The sequence below is a fragment of the Martes martes genome, assembly GCF_963455335.1.
Source record: "Martes martes genome assembly, chromosome: 1".
Lineage (NCBI taxonomy): Eukaryota > Metazoa > Chordata > Mammalia > Carnivora > Mustelidae > Martes > Martes martes.
In genome coordinates, this window is record NC_137888.1 from 190,910,374 (window position 1) to 190,930,785 (window position 20,412).

Below are 20,412 nucleotides of genomic sequence, written 5' to 3' on the forward strand. Positions count from 1 at the left end.
ACCCATCCCCCCCAACTTCCTTCACCCTCTCCCCACCAAACTCCCCTACCCCAAACTGAAAACGTCAGAGCCATCTTGGACTTCTCCTTTAAATCCCAGGTGGTTGTTTCTACAACACATCAATTCCCTCTCTACCTACATCTCTTGGCAAATCCTTTTCTCCACCTTCCTAGTAAACACGGGGCCCCTCCCCACCCCCAGAGTCCTTGACAGCCATGAAGCTGAACCCTGTTCACAGAACCTTAGAACTATCTTTCTGGTCATGGGACGCGCGGGTGGCTCAGTCGTTAAGCGTCCACCTTCAGCTCAGGCCATGATCCCAGAGTCCTGGGACTGAGTCCCACATGGTGTTCCTTGCTCAATGGGGACCCTGCTTCTTCCTGTTCCTCCCCCTACTTGTGCTCTCTCCACCACCAGCCCCCTGACAAATAAATAAATAAAATTAAAAAATAAAAAAAGAACTATCTTTCTGGTCAGGTACCTCTGTGCTTCCAAATTCACCAATGGTCCCAACTGCCCACAGTTGAACTCCTTACACATACAGCACCCTCAGAACCCCCAAAGCCAGCCTGCTTTTTCACCCTTGTCACCACAGCCCACCACAGTTCACACACAGACAGAGACACAGAGACCCCTCACTCCTGGACCACATCCTGCTTTGAACCCCTTCGGATCTCTCCATGTATTCTGTATTCCCTTTGATGAAAAGACCCTTCAACCATGCCCTCCTGTGGGACACCCCCGGGCTCCTCATTCAAGGGCCAGATCCAACAGCGGGTGGCGCTTTGCTCCCACCAGCATGTGGGTAACTGTGCCAGGGCCCTCTCGAGATGAAAACCACGCCTCGGAGCCCCCATTCCAGACTACGAGCCCCTGCTGGGGAGTAACTGAGCTTCTGTCATCTTGGAGCTCCCTTTACCATGTCCCACGGTACTGGGAGTTACTGAGTTACTACCCGTCTACCACAAACCACCTGCATGTCGGTCAAACACACGCCGGATTGCACTTCACGAAACCCAGCTATGACCACATGAGAAATACACACATGCTGATAAGGAGTAAACAGCTCACCACTTAAAACCTGGAGGCTTTTTTCTTTTTTTAAATTAACCTGTTTATTGTTAGTCCTCTTACAAGAAAAGAACCTCGTAACAGGGCACACCCAAACCCACAAAAACCAAAGGTAGCTTTATGGTTGCAGATTTAATCATAATAAAACTTGATCCTGTAAAACTGTGCAGAGTAAAGATTATCATGAACTGGCTGGTAAGACCATCTAGATTTTTTTAAAATATTTTTATTTATTTATTTTTTTTATCAGAGAGAGAGAGTAGGCAGAGGGAGAAGCAGGCTCCCTGCTGAGCAAGGAGCCCGATCTCGATGCAGGACTTGATCTCAGGATGCTGGGATCATGGCCTGAGCCCAAGGCAGACACGCTGAGCCACCCAGGTGTCCCAAGACAATCTAAATTTGAGCAATCCTCACTCAAAATTAAGGTGCCCAGAGATTTTCTATGTAATGAATTGTATAAATAATAACTTTGAAGCAGGACAGTCCATGTAATTCAAGGGGCCCAGCAACAAATGAAAATACAAGACTCCTTGTCCAAAAGTATTATGAATTTCAGGATGGCAGCAGCAGAAGATTAAAGCGAGCATAGAAGCCTTCTCAGGGCGGGGGCCCTGTTCTGGATGGCTGTGAAGCCCCCTCTGCCTCTGAGGTCCTGTGCTCAATAAGGCAGCAATGAGATGCACAAAACGCTTGACCATGCACAGAATTTGGACATCCAAGGAATGCATCCCACCCTACTGTCCATATGTTTCTCCAGGTGACAGCCCTCGACTGTGATGGAATTCTTCTGATTAGATGTCCTGTTGTAAGGTTGTCTTTGAAGTGCCACTGATTACTACCAATTTACCTACCAATTTCAAGAAATTTTAATTTTAATTTTACCTACCAATTTTAAGAAATTCCAGGTCAAACAATTTTCCATGCCAGTTGCAACTACAGGGAGAAGAACAGTCCTCAGAAGGGTGGGGGGCAGGGGCAGGAAGGACACCAAGTGTGCACACACTTATCATTAGGGTACTGGTGGTGGACCACGTAGGGTCTGGTCTTGCACCAGGCAGGATCGGAACGGGCCTGAAAGTCTCACCCAGCCACAAGCATCAGACGGCAAAGTTCAACTTTCCTGAGTTATGTGTTAAATGCTTTTCAAATGCAAACTTGCAGATCTGATCCATAAATCAAAACACGAAACCAGCTTGCTCTATTTTTACCCAGCTTATATTACATATGTTGGTCTAAAGGAATGAGACAGGAGTCTTTTTCGAAAAAGATTTGGGGGGAAATATGACCCAGTAAAAGCCTGAGCCAAATGTATGAAAAATACAATGCCCAGAACTTCTGTTTCCAATGAATTCAAGGTGGGTGTCCAAACGGGAAAGCCCCCATTAAGGTCTCATTGGGATAAATGATACTTTTGTTCTGCTATTCTAAGAAGCTGGAGAAAGAACAGTCCTCGCTCCAAAAGTGATTTTGACAGGTGAAGGTTCAAATGCTTTACCGAACTCTTGGAACAATAAAAAGATGGCAGCTTGCCCAAAAGGTCTCCCCCTTTCCCACCCACATGAAACAGGAGACTCCCAGCGCCTTGAAAATGAAATGCTACAGAGCATCCCAGTGTCGACGTTGGACCATCACCGCCGACGACGGGTTTTTCAAATGTGTGTGCGCTCTGTGATGTTTCTGTCGAGTATAAACATGGAACAGAAATGTAAGAGGAGGAAAGGCCAGGTCAGCGGGAACCCTCCCTGGAAGGATTCCACCTCATTGACAGACTCTTTCTGGAATAAAATAATAAGCCAACGCCCGCCACGCCTGTAGGACCTCCTAGAATCGGCTTAGATTGCCGGTGGGTTGGAATCTGGCCCCAGGTTTCTCCTCCCCAGATCCAACCAATCCCAGTTCCCATGGAACTGGGCCTGGCTCTGGACAGCATGACCCTCAAACCACACACCCCCTCTGGAACTACTTAAAATTACCCAGCATTGCTTCCAAGGGAGAGCCGTGGCTTTTTTTTTTTTTTTTTTTAATAGTTAGTAAGTTAATTTGAGCTACTGCAAGTTCCAGGACGGAATGTTTTCACGTCCCTTCTCGACACCCGTTCTCCAGTCCTCCCTGAGCAGCAATTGGGAATGGGCAACATTTACCGGGGAGGAAACCAGCTATTTTTAGGCATCTTTGGAAGCACTGTGGAAACATCTACTGTGTAGACAAGATCCTCCCAGGAAGGGCGATGGTGATCTTTCCCTCTCTCCTATCAAGAGGGCAGTGTCCAAGCAACTACCTGCGTGCCTGCCACAGTCCCCATGCCGGCCTCCCCTCCTATTACTGAGGGCAGCGTGGTGGGGGGGCCAGAAGAGGCCTGAGCGAACACCATCCCACAGTTTTGCTCTCCTGAGTCAGAACAACAGATCCTCCATTAGCCACAACAGAACAGCTCGCTACTAGGTGAGTAACAGCCCACACGGGGCTACAGGTTCAAGGAGACAAAGTTTCAGAAAAACTCCTTCGCGTATGCTTGGGGAAGAGCATGCAGGCCATGCTCTAACTGTGACTGGGCCATCCGGAGAGGGGTCTGCCACACACGCTGCTCCCCACCCTCTCATCTCTGTTACCCTCAGAGAGGCCATGGGGCACGACGGCTGGAACCAGCCACTCAACTAGACATGTCACTTTGAACAACCCATCCATCCTCGCTGGGCTACAGAACACCAAGAGTTGAGCACAAGGCCAGGTACAGGGCAGGTGCTGAATAGTACCTCCCTCCCCTTCCTTACTCCTTCACCTCATACCTGAGTACCTGCTGCATGCCCAACACACTTTCACAGAGCCAGAAGCCCAGAAGCTAAATCCCAGGTTTGCAGGCAAGCAGGAAACGAAAGGAGAGATAGTATTTGTGAATTAAGAGGAGGATGAGGTATTCCATGTGTCACTTCTCTGGGCCAAGCAAGTCATGACAAGGGTCGTGAGTCTCTGAGGTCCCTGATCTCTTGTTCTGGGAGGAGGCTGACCCACACACTGCGGTGAACCCAGGACACGTGAGGTCATCGTCACGGGTCCCTTCTTGGGCTGAGTGCTTTAGGGAGACCCACATGGCCTGAGATCCCCAGACAGAAACCAAGAGCCACCAAGGAACTCAACTCTGGATCATTTATCAGACTTCCCTGCCTTACAGATAGCAGCTCACAAGAGCTCCGGGTCTGGCCCCTTCTTGACTTCCCAATGTCACACTGCCCCAGGGGTTAACCTTGGGTTAACCTTGGGTTAACCCTGATCTCCAGCCTCCGAGGGCTTACTCTGGGACTCCTTCCCCACCTCTGCTGACCTGGTTAATGCCTCTTCTACATCCAACTCTGCAACCCTGGAATAGGTCCCTGGTTCAACGTTCCAGTGAAATGACTGCATCTGCCTCCCCTGCTCAAAGCACCAGCTCCACAAAGACGGAACAGGCTCTTCTGCTCCCTGAAGCATGGACACTTGGCTGTTTGGGAGACAGGCTGCCACATGCACAGCCCTCCCCTCCCACCCCCCGCCTCCAGTGCTCACTGGGACACAGCTGCTCTCACTGAGTGGATGCAGAAGTCCACATATAGCCTTTCAGACCGAATGCTAACCTGCTCCACCTCTGCACCCCCAGCAGGCAACAGAGCATGTGGCACAGGAAGACGACTGGGCGGGGGCCGGGGGGGGTGGTCAGTAGGACCACACTGGCCAGAGAGCCGCACGGCCAAGTGATCCGATCCCAGTGTGCCTCAGTGACCTTCCCTGGAAGCTGGGGACAATGCTGGAGCAGGAGTACAGAGGGGCTGGAAAGCCCACACGTGGGGTCACACGTCTCCAGCACTCAGACCCCCCCCCTCAGCTGGCACTGAATGCTGGTATTATTACTATTATTCTTGCACCCCTGACTTCAACATGCTTTTATCAACCTTGACCCAAAAAGAACAAAGGCCGAAGGGAAAAGTGAAAGCTTAGCCGTTAAAGGTGGTGACTTCCACGTCTGCCCTGGGGTTTCCTGTCAGCCCTGACAGTTTGGGTGAGCCAACCACAGCGGCACCCTGTGCGGCGCTGCCCCATGGTAACCCCACATGGCAGTGCTCACATCACCTGGGCCCAGGAGCCAGGTGGCGGAACTGGGGCTCACGGGCTTCCCAGGTTGGCTTTACGGTTTCTCCCCATCCTTCATTCCTCCCCAGCCTCAACCAACTGTGGCTAAATTGTTGGCCTCAGTCGTGCAAACAAGAGGACACCCTCAACTAAAAGAAGGCAGTTCACCACTGTCCTCAGTTTCTCAGCTGCCACCTGTTCCCGAGGCCATGATGAGGAGGGCCGTCTCAGTCCGCTGCCCAGCGCTGAGGTGCACTTCCGGGAGCAGGACAGTCCTTCCATCCGTACAGTGGGTGGCAGACTGTATGTACCTCGGCAGGGCTATGTACCTGCCCAGACGGGTCTGGGCAGGATGAAGGGGCCAGGCCAGCATCTCTCCTGCTCAGGGCTTCATCTATAGCCCGAACCCATCCAAAGGCAAGACAGACTCACAACGAGGTGGCTCACACTGCTGATGGTTGAGGGGTTCTGCGGTGAAGGCCACCAAAACCCTTCTGCCCCTTTTCCCAGGCATGCAGCTGCCAGCTGGGTGGCCCTTCCCAGCCTCCTTTGCAGCTCAGTGGCAGGTTGCTCTGCCAACGGACGGTGAGCAGAGGGAAGTGCGCTAACACTTTAGGGCTCTAGGCCGGGGTGCCTCCTCCAAGCACTCCCTCCTACGGCCAGCCAGAGCCTCTGTCATGACGGTCACCTAGCTCTGACCTGCCCTCAGGGAGGCCAGCCAAGGTGATAGAAGGAAACTGGGTCCCAGATTAGGGTGTCCTGACAACTGAAGACTGAAAAAAGTCACCGTATTTGGGGTTTGTTGTTGTTGTTGTTGTTTTTCAATCTCTTTGTTACAGCTGTTTAACTACAACAAGAGGATGTTCTGGGCCCTGAGGCCCTGAAGTCACAGACCACAATGAAGTAAGTGTGGACTGGGATACTCGGGTCAGCTGGATTTCCGATCCTTCTTCTCACTCAGGAACTCTCAAAGATGACAAAGGAGCTGTCTGAGTTAACAGCTTTCACACGTCACTCTGTCAGGGTTCAGTTAATAAAGAGTACCTGTGGAAGGCCTTTTTAAGTTAGTAATTTTTCAAGAGATGACACAATAGAGCAGGGGTGGCAAATGGTATCGGCATGTGAAGACCCTCTCAGTGTGCTGAGAGAGATTCTGAGGCCCCATCTGGGGTCAGCAGGAGAGAAAATCGATTACCGATCTCTGTCCTGAACAGGCACAGGGAATGGAGGCTCAGGGAGGCAGAAGTGTGCAGATTAGCCATGCCTGGCCTGGGCACGGCATGGGGAGTAGTGGCTAGATCTCTACAACAGAACTGAGTAAACACTGCCAGATCCCTGATTTGAGATTTCTACTATAGGCCCATAACACATTCCTTATGCATAACCTCAGACTTCAAATTTCCTACTTTGCCAACTATTCCTTCTGTTTTCTCTCACTAGCTGGACAACTTTTGCCTGGAATAATTGGAACAAATTATTTCATAAATAGCTTACTTTTATTTTGGTGAAGAGTTTTTGGTGGACACTCAGATCACAGACACTATGATAGTGTCTTGCTTCCTAATTTATCCCAAACCCCGGATTTTCTGGTTAAGAGGCATCCTTTATTTAAAATGTGCAACTGCATCCCCGAGTGGGCTTCCAAATGCCACTTTTGAAGTTTTTATTGCTTCTGGGAATTACTTTCTACCCAGGGACAAAGTCACACAGGACTAAATGAGATAGGTATATGAACGGGCCTAGAACTTAGTTAAATCCCTTCCAACTAATATGATTGGGACAGCCTTAAAAAGTTAGGACAAGGATTCTAGCCTTGTTAAAAGGATTCAAGAAAGAAGGAATAAAGAAAAGACACTCCAAAATGGTCAAAGCAAAGTATGCCACACTAGGTTTCTGATCTCGAAGCCACAGGCCTCCTAAGTGAGTGGTAGGATGAGGGCCCCAGGGACCCTTGAGCCTGGGCAGGGAGTGGAAGAGCCTGGAGTCCAGCCACTGGGAGGCACCAGGAAACCCCAGTGTGAGCTCCAAAGTTCTCAGCATGGCAGTGTCTGTCTCTCGCTCCTTGCTTCAGCCACCACAACTCTGAGAACATGGCGAGCTGAAGTAATACACGTGGGCTGTGAATGGAGGTATTAGCTCTGACTCCAGCTCAGGCTCACGTGAAACAGTCCTCCAGCTCAGACTGTCGTGTGGCAAGACCCCCTCACTGGAAACACAGCTCACGGCCCACCCTGTGCAGGCGAATGCAGCCCACAGGGGAACCCTTGGAGAAAGAGCGTGACCGCAGAAGGAACCACGCCAGGAAAGACAGCTAAGCCCCTCCCCTCTTGACATCAAGAACAATCATACGGTGACAGCAGCTCCCTCTCTTCCAGACCTGGCCCCTGGGCCCAGCCCTGCACCACATGTATCACCTTCCATGACCCTTTCTGTGACTCCACCAGGGCCACTTTATGGTTCATCTCATCTTACACATGAGATGACAGAGGGCCACAGAGGCACTGGCCCAAAGCAACACAGAGGAAGAACCTACATTTAAACCCAGTTCTCTCTGTTGCACGGGCCCAAACCTCCCTACTTCCCTGAATGCACACTGATAGCTCCATTCGGTAAGTGGAACAGGACACACATTGCACTGATGAGAAGGGGACACACCCTTGGGACCCAATGCCGGTGAGCCGTGTGCTTGGGAGGGGAACCCAGGCAGGGCCTCTGACCCTGTAACTGCCCCAGTCATTCCCACAGTCCCAAACTGTCAAGATTCTGGCAGAAAAATGTGGACAGACAGCACAGAAGGTGACAGCACCAGGCCTGGGTGGTGCAAGCAGGAGTCAGACATGGATTATTTTAGTCCCCATGTCTCAGGCATGACTCAGCCTCTACTACACCCTAGGAACTGGGGATTCCAATGTCCCAGCATCTGGGAGGTCCGCCACACAGGCCCTCCTGCTCAGCATGGGAAGTTGGGGAGGATGGCAGATGACACAGCTCGGCCCTCATTTCCCCAAACCTGCTCAACTGTCATTTCTCTGGAAAAGAGAAATTAGGGTCACTTAGCTACATGAAAGCTCAATTTGTTCTATTCATCTGGTCTTGTACCCAACAAATACATCCTGCCTACCAAGTACCAGGCCCTGTGCTGGCTACAAATTGTATTTTTATGTAAGGACAATAAGTTAAATTGGCTTTAAAATGCTGCACAAAGAGATGACAACATTATTATAATGAAAACCATCCACCATGCCCCTATTCGCCCCCCACTCCTGCAACCCGCCCCAGGGCAAGACATCAAAGATCTTTTTTTTTTTTTTAAGATTTTATATATTTATTTATTTGAGAGAGAGAGAAATCACAAGTAGGCAGAGAGGCAGGCAGAGAGAGAGGGGGAAGCAGGCTCCCTGCTGTGCAGAGATGCGGGGCTCAATCCCAGGACCCTGAGACAATGACCTTGCTGAAGGCAGAGGCTTAACCCATTGAGCCAACCAGGCGCGGGCACTAAAGATCTCTTAAGATGAAAAAAGAAAAAAGTTTTCTCTTTTTGCCTTTTGTCTCTAATGCTAAGCTGTATTTCTTGAAGTCTTTTTTTTTCCTTTTATAATTAAGAGTAAAAGGTAAAAAATAATAATGCTGATGACTAGGATAGGTATTCATCCCTCCACTGCTAACATACAAAAGTTGAGCCTTGTTACAAGAAAGATCAAGGTAAGGGCACCTGGGTGGCTCAGCTGTTAAGCGTCTGCCTTCGGCTTGAGTCATGATCCCAGGGTGCTGGGATCCAGCTCTGGATTGGGCTCCCTGCTCAGCAGGAAGCCTGCGTCTCCCTCTCCCACTCCCCCTGCTGTGTTCCCTCTCTCGCTGTGTCTCTGTCAAATAAATAAATAAAATCTTAAAAAAAAAAAAAAAGATCAAGGTTGGTTTCCTTGGTTTGAAAGGGGAGACATCAGTTCGCATGCCTCCCCTCCCCCCCACCCCCATAGCTTACCTCATGTTACAACTCATATAAGCCTGTTACAGAAATGGCAGCCTGCCCAAAGATTGTGAAGTCATAAATAGAACAAAACTCCCAATTTAAAGTCTTGAATAGGAACCAAGCTGAGGGAAATTCCAAATAATTTATAACTGCTGGCCCCCATCATTACCAACAGAAAAAGGATGAGGTTGGGAGAAAAGAAATTCTCGAAGGACAGATACAGGGAGGGGCTTTACCTGTATGGGCACTTTTCAGACAGTTCCCCCACTGTCGAGTTTGTACCCCCAAATTTGAATCTTCAACTCAGAATTACATGAGGAGGCCTCTGGACACACATCCACTGTGCCACAACCGAGTCCACTGGGCCCAGACCCAGGGTCCTCCCTGTGGGTGGTGTTCTACACCACCAATATCCCCCGATAAAGAGTATGGGGCAGGACAGAACCCACTCAGACAAAGGGGTACTCCCTTGCTAAAATCTTTGGTAGCCAGGTAACCCAGGGGCCAGGGACACAGACGTGGTCAGTCACAGGGCAGTCAGGGTTCAGAGAAGCCTGGTTTTCCTCCCGAGCCTGGCTAGCGAGTGACCGTGGGACTGCAGTGGGTCACCTGGAGGCTCAGAGTCAGAACCGAACTCACCATGTCAAGCGCTTGGCAGACAATAAAGTCCATCAAGTAGTGCTCTGCCTTCTGAGGGGTCTACCCTATCAGCAGAGACCAGGACAGCCACTATTATTATTACTGTAACATTACAAGCACACACAAGTTCAAGGACTCACAGTGCCCCATTAATATCGTGAAAGATTCAATGCCATTCAATTCTGGTTCAAGACTGCCCAAAGCTAAAGACCCCAGAACTGTGCCTTCCAACACAGACGAGCATTCCATCTGCTAACGACCACAAGAGCCAGCCCCCATCAGGGACCCGGGATTAAGGCTGATAGAATCAAGATGTTCTCTGCTCAGTGAGCTGCCTGAATGAACTCGCACTTTGCTAGAATCTGCAGGCCACCCCAACTCCTCCAGCAGATTCCTGAGCAGTCTGCAGGGGCCAGCCCAGGCCACCGTTGACAGGAAAGTAAATGCAAGGTCAATAAATTCAATGTGAAGCACAAAGTATTCAAGAAAGTTCCCTAACGGGATTCCTTTCTCTAATGGGGGGAGGGGGAACTTTGGATACTAAAGCGATCTTTAAACAGGAAAGCAGCTCATTACCATCACACAATGAGGGAGTAAAACCGAAGGGGAAAAAGAAAAAAAAAAAAAAAACCGGAAAGGCCTACCGGGGAATAAATGGTTAAATAAATTCAGAACATTCAAGCAGGAGAATAACAGGCCGCTGTGAAAAGAATGAGAAAGATACATTTGTTCCAATAGGGACAGGCCTTTGTGATACATTAAGGAACAGGACCATTTGTAGCAAAGCATAGAATGTGCAATTCTGTTTTGGAAAAGGCGTGACTCTGCATCTGAACAGAAAAATCTGGAAGCTTGCACACCCAACTGTGTTCACTGGCTCTCCCTGGGAAGAAGACTTGGGGTGATTGCAAAAGACGAGCTTTCTCTTTTATTGTTGTGACATACTCCCATATTGTCTGAATTTCTTTTCTCAGTTTAAGTTACATGTGCTACTTTTACATAAATTGTGACATACACCTCCCCAAAGAAAGAAACAGTATATGTGAAGGAACTCCTCACTGAACAAAATTGCCTGTCGGCATCTAGAGGCACTGATGTGGGAAAAAGTGACAGGGTTTATCAAACGATGAAAGCTACGTGTGCCGTAGGTTTGCATATGAGTAACGGGGTAGCCAGAGAATGGCATGATTGCGTTCAGATGGGCACAGAATACCTCTAGAAAAGATAAGACACTGTTCACCAACCGCATCTGCTTCTGGGTAGAGGAACAGGGGAGGGAGTGAGGGGGAGTGTGAGGGAGCCAGTCTTATCTCTGTACACTACATAGGATTCTCACAATGTTTATTGTCCCCTGTCAACAAGGGACCAAAAAATCCGTGGAGGCCTTCCAGGATGGGGCGGATATCCTTCTGGTGACCACTTCTTGCTCAGTTGTCATAGAGGGGCCATCCAAATGCCTTCCCGGTCCTTAGTCCCCCAAAACACACACTCTCACTCTTTCTCTCTCTCTCCTGGACAAGCCCACGTGCCTCAGGAGAGGGCCTCTGCCATTTCCATACAGCTCTCTGGAGGAGTGGAAGTTGTTCAAGATGACCTTGTGAGAAGATGGGAGTCTGGCTGGTTGCCTTTGGGGAGGCTTAACATGCCAACCCCATAAAAATCAATCAATCAATCAATCAACTCTCCACCGTCCTGATCCCTTCCTACCTGACAGTGTCCTTCCCATGACACAGAGGCTCAGCACTCAGTTTTAAGTGAGGACCGAGGGCCCAGGCCCAGTGCAATAAATGACCCCACTGGATTCTCACTACTGCTTCCGGAAGGACCCGATAGTCCCATTTTCCAGATTAAAAAAATAGTAAGCAGGGGTGCCTGGGTGGCTCAGTGGTTTGCCTCTGCCTTTGGCTCGGGTCACAATCCCAGGGTCCTCGGATCAAGCCTTGCATCGGGCTCTCTGCTTGGCAGGGAACCTGCTTCCTCCTCTCTCTCTCTCTCTCTGCCTGCCTTTCTGCCTAGTTGTGATATCTGTTAAATAAATTAAAAAAAATCTTTAAAAAAAAAAACTAGTAAGCAGATAAACCGAGCCCAAAGTCACACAGCTCATAAGTGGAGGAGTGGGATGCGAATTTAGGCCATCCAGCTCCAGAACCTGCGGCGGACCACTCCACCTGGAGACCAGGATGGGGCTGCAAGGGAGAGGCTCACACCCGGACAGAATACTATTTGCAAAGGCATTCCAAACCGGCAGAAGCCGAGGAGGAAGTCAGGGCTGAGGCATACATCATCCTCCTAGAAGAGATTTATCGCTGTGTCCCTGAACTCTGTCCCACGATAAACGGCCACGGCCACCGCAGTAAAATAAACAGCCCAGGCACAGAGCAGATCAGCTTCTCTGCTGAAAGGGGAACAAGTTCCAACATCCCTGAGGCACAAGCGAGTGACACACACCAGCCTATCCACAGCCACGCCCTAGCCACAGCTGCCAGTGACTGGAGACGCGCGGCCCAGGGCCAAGCGTCTTCGAGACCACTTCTTTATCTCTGTGTCCTGCGCCTGAGCTGGAAGCAGCTTCCTGGCTCAGCGAAACACCAGCTCTGCTAAACCTGGCCTTGAGGAAGATTTGCCCCTCTGGCTGCACTCACAAACCTGGTCCTAACTTAGACCGCTTACCAGCGGTTGTTTTCCTTAAATCAATTCAGATTTTCAAAAAAAAAAAAATCAGTTTCCATTTTCTTTTTCCCTCGGCCTACTTTATTTATGTATGTATACACACACACACACACACACACACATAAAATTTTATACACACACACACACACACACACATGAATGGTGCCCCAGTCACTTTATTTTAAAACTATATGTGAAAATACCAAACAGTTACAATTTTTAAATGAAGGTTGCATAACACCTGCAATCATCTTGTGTACCATAGCTTCGAAAAGACATTAGCCGGTTTACCAAGACAAACTGCTCCTGTGGACAAATAAGGTGGGGTTATATAGAACTGAACAGTTTTGGGGTGCCTGGGTGGCTCAGTGGGTTAAGCCTCTGCCTTCGGCTCTGGTCATGATCTCAGGGTCCTGGGATCGAGCCCCACATCAGGCTCTCTGCTCAGCGGGGATCCTGCTTCCCCCCTCTCTCTCCCCCCCCCCCGCCTGCCTCTCTCCCTACTTGTGATCTCTCTGTCAAATAAACAAAATCTTTTTTTTAATTAAAAAATAAAACTTAAAAAAAAAAGAATTGAACAATTTTAAACTGCTGCAGGACTTCTCAGTGTGCAAATGCACACTAACAATCATTTTCCAACTTTACTGGACTAGGGAACTTTTTTAATATCCTCTCAAAGGACTCTAATAGTGTCCAGAAGATACTTCGGGGAAATTCTACCTTTGGGGAAATTAGATCTTCTACAAACCCTTTTCCTGAACACTCCCATAGGTCTGGAGATTATGTTTTATAAAACTGGTAGATGTGGGGGTGAGGGAGACAGGCAAGGGGCACAAAAGGAGGATGACAGGAAATAAGTTATCGAGGCTTTCTCTGATCTACAACTATTTTGGTGGCAGTGATTATGAATCTAGAACCTTGTTACTTGGAACCAATGAGTTTTGGAGATAAAGGGTAATAAAAGCAGATTCCCAATACATGGCTTCTAGCGAAGGGGGCTAAAGGGAGGCACATCCCTTAGCCATGCTGTTTATGAAATTCTGGTGATAACCAACTCACTTAAAAACCACACTAAGAAACAGGTTATTGTTCCAGTGCAAACTGTAATTCTTAAACATGGGTCATGATTTAGAGGGATCCCGGCCAAAAGCAGCCTCCTCCTTTCTGGTTTTGCTCGAGAGCTTCTAATGCCAAAATCTTCATCCGCAGACAATGTATTGCCATGTGGGAAGAGTCAGCGACGAAACCTGGTAATTTGGACCACCACTTCATGCTGTAGAAAGAGGGGCGTTGTCCTGATGGGAGCAATTGCAATATCAAATTATGTGAACAGAGGAAGTTTTCCAGAAGCTCCACCCCATGGCCACTCAGCTCTAAACTTACTATAATGGGGTGGGGGTAGGGGGCTTAAGTTAGTAAAAATTATTTATATAATTAACTGAATGAAACACATCCAAGTAGCATTCCTACTGCTATGTAAGGATGAAATCCTCTGGGGCGCCTGGGTGGCTCAGTGGGTTAAAGCCTCTGCCTTCAGCTCAGGTCATGATCCCAGAGTCCTGGGATCAAGCCCTGCATGGGGCTCTCTGGTCAGCAGGGAGCTTGCTTCCCTTCCTCTCTCTCCCTGCCTGCCTCTCTGCCTACTTGTGATCTCTGTCAGATAAATAAATAAAATCTTTTAAAAAAAAAAAAAAAGGATGAAATCCTCATAGGCATACCAACAGAGCAATGAGCCACACAGCACGAGTGCTAATTAAATCCACTCTCTAAACTTCTGTGTAGTACTGGATCCAAATCTGAGACTTCATCGACTATAATGCAAGCATCCTACAGACAGGCAGTGGGCTCTGTCTCTAGCATTGTTGTGGTTCTACTACCTAGCAAGATGCTGATCATGTAGTAAAAAGGAGAAAAGCAAAAGGGGGCAGGGGGAAACCACTACCACTTACTACCTGACCAACAACTACCCACTCATCAATCCACCTACCAACTAACAACCAACCAGACAACCAATAGTTACAGACCTACCAAACAGACCTACCAAAACCACCACCCACTTAGTCAACCAACTATCAAACCCGAGTAGACTCATCCTTCATCACCCTCTTCCACCAAATCCCTTCCTTCATCCAGTCCTGCTGGCCATCTCTAAATTGATCCCGAGCCCAGCAGCACTCAGCTAACAGCAGGCCCCCTTCACTGGTCACTCCTGTCTCAGTCCACAGATCATGAAGTCTTAACTCTTCCCAGATCTTTCCACGGGCCCCACCCAGCAGGGCCACCCCATAGCTGTGAGGCACAGCTCCTTCTCAGGACATGCAAAACAATCTGAAAGTTGGGGTGGGGGGGGGGCGCCAGGGGAAGAATTGGTTCCAAAACAAAACACAAAAAAATTAAAAGAAACTGAAGTTTAAAAATGTTTTATTAAATGCCCGCCTTTAGCACTGTGTCTTCCTCACGAACTGCAATCTATGCCCAACATCTACAGAGATTTCACTGCACGTGAAAATGGCTTACAGGTTTGTGTTCTCACATCCCGAGTATTCCAAAGTATACATGATAATTGCTGTGAAATCAATCAACCGTAAAACAAAGGAGAGAGTCATGGCCAAATAATGTAACAGAACACAAATATAAATAAAAGCAAAGGTATTCTTTAAAAAAATCTTTCCAATTATTCCATGTAAACATATGTAAAAAACACACACACACCCTTTTTTTTTTAGTGTGAGATAGGTGTGTTATATTGTATTTGATAGGACAGGCTCAGGCCCTAAGGTCGGAAAAGACCCCGGCATGCCCTACAAAGTCTGAACTCCCTACCAGTGTCCCAAGGCTCCCACGGTTGGCCTCTGCCTGTGTCCCCAGACGGCTGGCCCTCCGCACGCCCTGGCCTGTGCTCCCACTGCTGGCGGAACCCGGGGCTGCTCCCTCTACTCGGAACGCCCTCCTCTCCCGCCTCTCACTCAGGGGCTTTCTTAGTCACCCTTCAAGATCCAGCCTTCTCGGATACATTCCTTTTCTCTGTGGCGTCATGCTTTCTAATATCTAAAGACCATCTCACAAAGTGGACAGAAGTGTAACTTCCCACATGATCTTACCAGGAAGCCAAATGTCTGGGACAAGCTACCATCCTTAATGATGACATAACAGCTTCCTACTAGGGACTGTCTAAGTCAGGGACTCTTGCAGGGGAAGGCGGGTTGGGGGCAGAGACTATGAGCTGGAATAGGAAAAAAGTGAAATTGTTGTCTTTGGTAACCTCCAACTGAAATGCAGCATATTGTTCCATAATGAATGTTCACCATGAAACACAAGTGTATGAGCAGCACCTGTGGTTTTTTGTCAGCAGCAAAATCAGATCTTTGCCCATCACATTACAGTGTTGACAATATCTCAAAATATCCTACATGCTCGTCCCTACATCAAAATCATGGCAGTTATGGGACTAGTCGCTAGATCTTATTAAACATCTAAACACATATGTACATGTATTATTATAACCAAAAATTTATCTCTGATAAACTCATTTCAATATCACAGTTTCCTCTGGAACCCCATGTACATGATTTTATGCATAAAGAGTGCAGTCTTCCAGGAGCCGATGGGATTCAAGACACACAACTTAACCAGGATGCCTGGTTGGCTCAGTCAGTAAAACATGCAACTCTTGATCTTAAGGTTGTGAATCTGAGCCCCCATGTTGAGTGTAGAGTTACTTAAAAAATAAAATCGTTTAGGGCGCCTGGGTGGCTCAGTGGGTTGAGCCTCTGCCTTCGGCTTGGGTCATGATCTCAGGGTCCTGGGATCGAGCCCCGCATCGGGCTCTCTGCTCAGCGGGGAGCCTGCTTCCCCCACTCTCTCTCTGCCTGCCTCTCTGCCTACTTGTGATCTCTGTCAATAAATAAAAATCTTTAAAATAACAAATAGGGGGACGCCTGGGTGGCTCAGTTGGTTAAGCAGCTGCCTTCGGCTCAGGTCATGATCCTGGAGTCCCAGGATTGAGTCCCACATCAGACTCCCAGTTCCATGTGGAGTCTGCTTCTCCCTCTGACCTTCTCCCCTCTCATGCTCTCTCTCACTCTCTCTCTCTCAAAAAAAGAAAATCTTAAAATAATAATAATAATTTTAAAAATCATTTAAAAAAATTCCTGGCTCCAATTAGTGAGTTTTTAGAACCAAGAAATGAAAGGACTTCAGTAATGGGTGTTTGGGAAATGGGGCATAGGTCAGTGAAACTGCATCCGCCAGGGCATGACATTGGTCATCTCTCATGGGGACCTCAGGAGGTCACTGTGACTAGGTCTCCCAACCAATACAGCCCCCCACCATCACTGAGCTATCCTCTCAGGCCATGAATACAATTACTTATGCTACTCCCAGAATGAACACCTTCTGTTACTCCCCATGGTCTGTGGCAGGGGTCAGCAAACATGTTCTGTAAAGGGCCACGGAGCAAGTATTTGGGGTTTACAGGTCATATGGCCCATGGTGCAACTATTGAAATTTACTGCTGGGAGAAAGCAGCTACAGGCTATACATAAGTGAGTGGGTGTGGCCTGTGTCTCAGTGAAACTCATTTACAAAAATAGGCAGGGGGCCAGATTTGGCGCCACTGCCTATATAATTCTGTGATGATGGAAATGTTTTATATATGCTGTCCAATTTAGCCACGAGCCATACTGCTGAGCACTTGAAATGTGGTCAGTGTGACTAAAATGCCAAATTGTACCTTTTAATTTTTTTTTTTTTTACTTAATTTAAATTTAGCCAGTCAACAGGTCTACGCAGTCAAACCCAAGCCTTTTATCATCCCTTCTGATGATGACCTGGCCAACATCACAACTGATGGTCCCAGCCTCTGTAGGTCCTAAGCACTGAGGCCAATCGGGGGTCATGTACCAAGTGCTCTCACCTTCCTGCACTCCCTTCCCACTCCCAAGCAGTTCTGCAGGCCAGAACGTCCTGTCTCCTGAATCTGTCCTTTTAAATGCCACTATTCACCAACTCCACTCTTGCCACAGGCCTTCCCTGACACCCCAGATGAAAACTGTTGCTCGGGGTGCCTGGGTGGCTCAGCGGGCTAAAGCCTCTGCCTTCGGCTCAGGTCACGATCCCAGGGTCCTGGGATAGAGCCCTGCATCAGGTTCTCGGCTCAGCGGGAAGCCTGCTTTCTCCTCTCTCTCTGCCTGGCTTGCTGCCTGCTTGTGATCTCTGTCAAATAAATAAATAAAATCTAAAAAGAAAAAAAAAAAAAGAAAAGAAAACTGTTGCTCTTCATGCCCTGTAAGAACCTTCTCCTACCAAACACGCCACATTGACCTGTGTACTCACTCTCTGGCTTTCTCCCCTTCACTCTAAGATATTGGGAAATAAAACCATGTCCCTAGCACAGTGCCTTTATTACTTTTTCTTTTTTAAGATTTATTTATTTTAGGGGCGCCTGGGTGGCTCAGTTGTTAAACGTCTGCCTTTGTCAGGTCATGATCCCAGAGTCCTGGGATCAGGCCCTGCGTTGGGCTCTCTGCTCAGCGGGAAGCCTGTTCTCCCTCTCCCACTCCCCCTGCTTGTGTTCCCTCTCCTGTGTCTCTCTCTGTAAATAAAGAAATAAAATCTTTTTTAAAAAGATTTATTTCTTTTACAATTGAGAGAGAGAGAGAGTCACAAGCAGGAGGGGTAGATGAAGAGGGAAAGAGACTCTCAGGCAGACTCCACACTGAGCACGGAGCCTGACATGGGCTCAATCTCCTGACCCTGAGATCATGACCTGAGCCGAAAACAAGAGTCAGGTGCATAACCCACTGTGCCACCCAGATGCCCCAGCACAGCACGTTTAAGGTTAATAAGCATTCACTAAATTTGTGAAACGAATGCACTTTAATTATAGTTAAGTACTGAATACAAACTGTCTTTTAAAAAAATTCTTTTTGAAATTAATATATTTACCTAAAACCTGCCTATCACATCTTTTTAAGGGCTAGAATCTAGGTTAAAGTAAAAAAGCCCAGACGGACTTCCAATCAGCAGTACAGAGGGATAAGGATAAGACCACTTGGTCAACATCCCATTCCACTACCACAAGATCTCACCCTCCTGAAACCTCAGTTTTCCTATCTATAAAATGGGTTAACAGTAGGGGCCCTGGGGAGCTCAGTCAGTTAAGTGTCTGACTCTTATTTTTGGCTCGGGTCACGATCCCAGAGTCCTGCTACTCTGATCCTCAGAAATGTCACCGCCGGGGCGCCTGGGTGGCTCAGTGGGTTAAAGCCGCTGCCTTTGGCACAGGTCATGATCCCAGCATCCTGGGATGGAGCCCCGCATCGGGCTCTCTGCTCAGCAGGGAGCCTGCTTCCTCCCTTCTCTCTCTGCCTGCCTCTCTGCCTACTTGTGATCTGTCTTTAAAAAAAAAAAGAAAGAAAGAAAGAAAGAAATGTCACAGCCACTGCACACGAGACAGTCTGGAAGCTGTGATTCTTGCAACTTCTGGGGCTTCTCTGAATAGATAAGAAAATCCAGCCAGACCACTTGTTACTCTGGTTTTTCTGACCCAAGGCCCTATTTCCCCTCTTACTCAGCTGCTTTACTCACCAGGCTGGGTGCCAAATGATTGGGCCTTTGTTAACAACCAGACCCACCCTCAGACAGGATGAGGGGGAGCCACATCTCGTGACAAAAATGGCTTTGAACTCCAGCAGCCTTGTCAGAAGAAGTTCTTAATCTGAAGGGATCTCAGCCGCCTCTCATGTTGGTACTGATATATACGGAATGTTCTTTCCTGATCCTCATCTATTTTCCCAAGTTATAAAATATGCCACTATAATCAATTCAAATTATATGTAAAATGGATGTAAAATAAATTGAGTCTCTCCCCACTGACAGGCCAGGGTTGCCCGGCTCTTAATGGTGGTCATGACCTTGGTCCCACCTCAGGCTTGGCATATCCAAACTTCTTCTCAAGTCTCACCACTTCTGTTGCTCAGAGAAATCACTTGAGCTTCAGGGTGCCTGGGTAACACCTGCCTTTGGCTCAGGTCATGATCCCATGGTTCTGGGATCAAGATGCACGTCGTTGGACTCTCTGCTAAGTGGGGAGTCTGCTTCTCTCTCCCTCTGCCTATCACCTCCCCCTGTTTATGCTCTCTGTCAAATAAATAAATAAAATCTTTAAAAAAGGAAAGAAAGAAAGAAATTACTTGAGCTTCAACCCTGGCTACACAATGGAATCATCTGAAAAGCTTAAAAAAAAAAAAAAAAAAAAGCAGTGGCTCTCCCCACAAGAATACAAAATGAGGATTTCTTAAAAATTATCAGTAATTTTTTAAGGCTTCTGAGTAGGTACTAAGGGTTCAGAATCGCTGTCGACAACCAGACCCCATGGGAATCCAAATGCCCCAAAATCCCCGCCCAAGAGGCCAACCTTTTCCTCGACTGGGAAAGGGCCTAAGGCAGACAGACCCCAAGAGAGGTGAACAGGGAAGCAGAAAGGAAAGTGAGGCACCCAGGAAGTCAGGAACTCAGTGCCCAAAGATACTGCTTCAAGCCTCCTTTCTCACAGACACCATGAGCCACTTGTCTCAAAGCAACAAGGCCACATTCCAACAAAGACAAGGAGGACTCTGTCGGTCCCTTGGAATAAATAGGCTGCAGTGGTGTCTTCAGAACTGTGTTTTGACTTTTCTTTTTTTAAAGGATATCCACTAGCAGTGGACGCTAACACAGTGGACCAGAAGGGGGTTGCAGGAGCTGCTCATTGGAGAGGCTTTGCCCTTGGTTCCTGGGGCGAATCCAGGCACATCCATCTTACAGAGGGATCGGAGAAATGGAGAGGATCCCAAATGACGAACAGCCAGGCTTACTCCACAGTGGTCCAGGCTATACCCTTTTGATGACTTCCTCTAATGCGCCCAGTTAACATCAGCCACCTCCTAAGTAACTGCTCAGAACCTAACAGCCGGGCTGCA

General features: G+C 48.2%; 1 protein-coding gene across 2 annotated transcripts in view; it reads right to left on the reverse strand.

Moving 5' to 3' along the window:
* FLNB (filamin B) overlaps positions 1-20,412 on the reverse strand; it is a 144,556-nt gene that overhangs the window by 87,536 nt on the left and 36,608 nt on the right. The gene's annotated exons all lie outside the window — the stretch shown is intronic.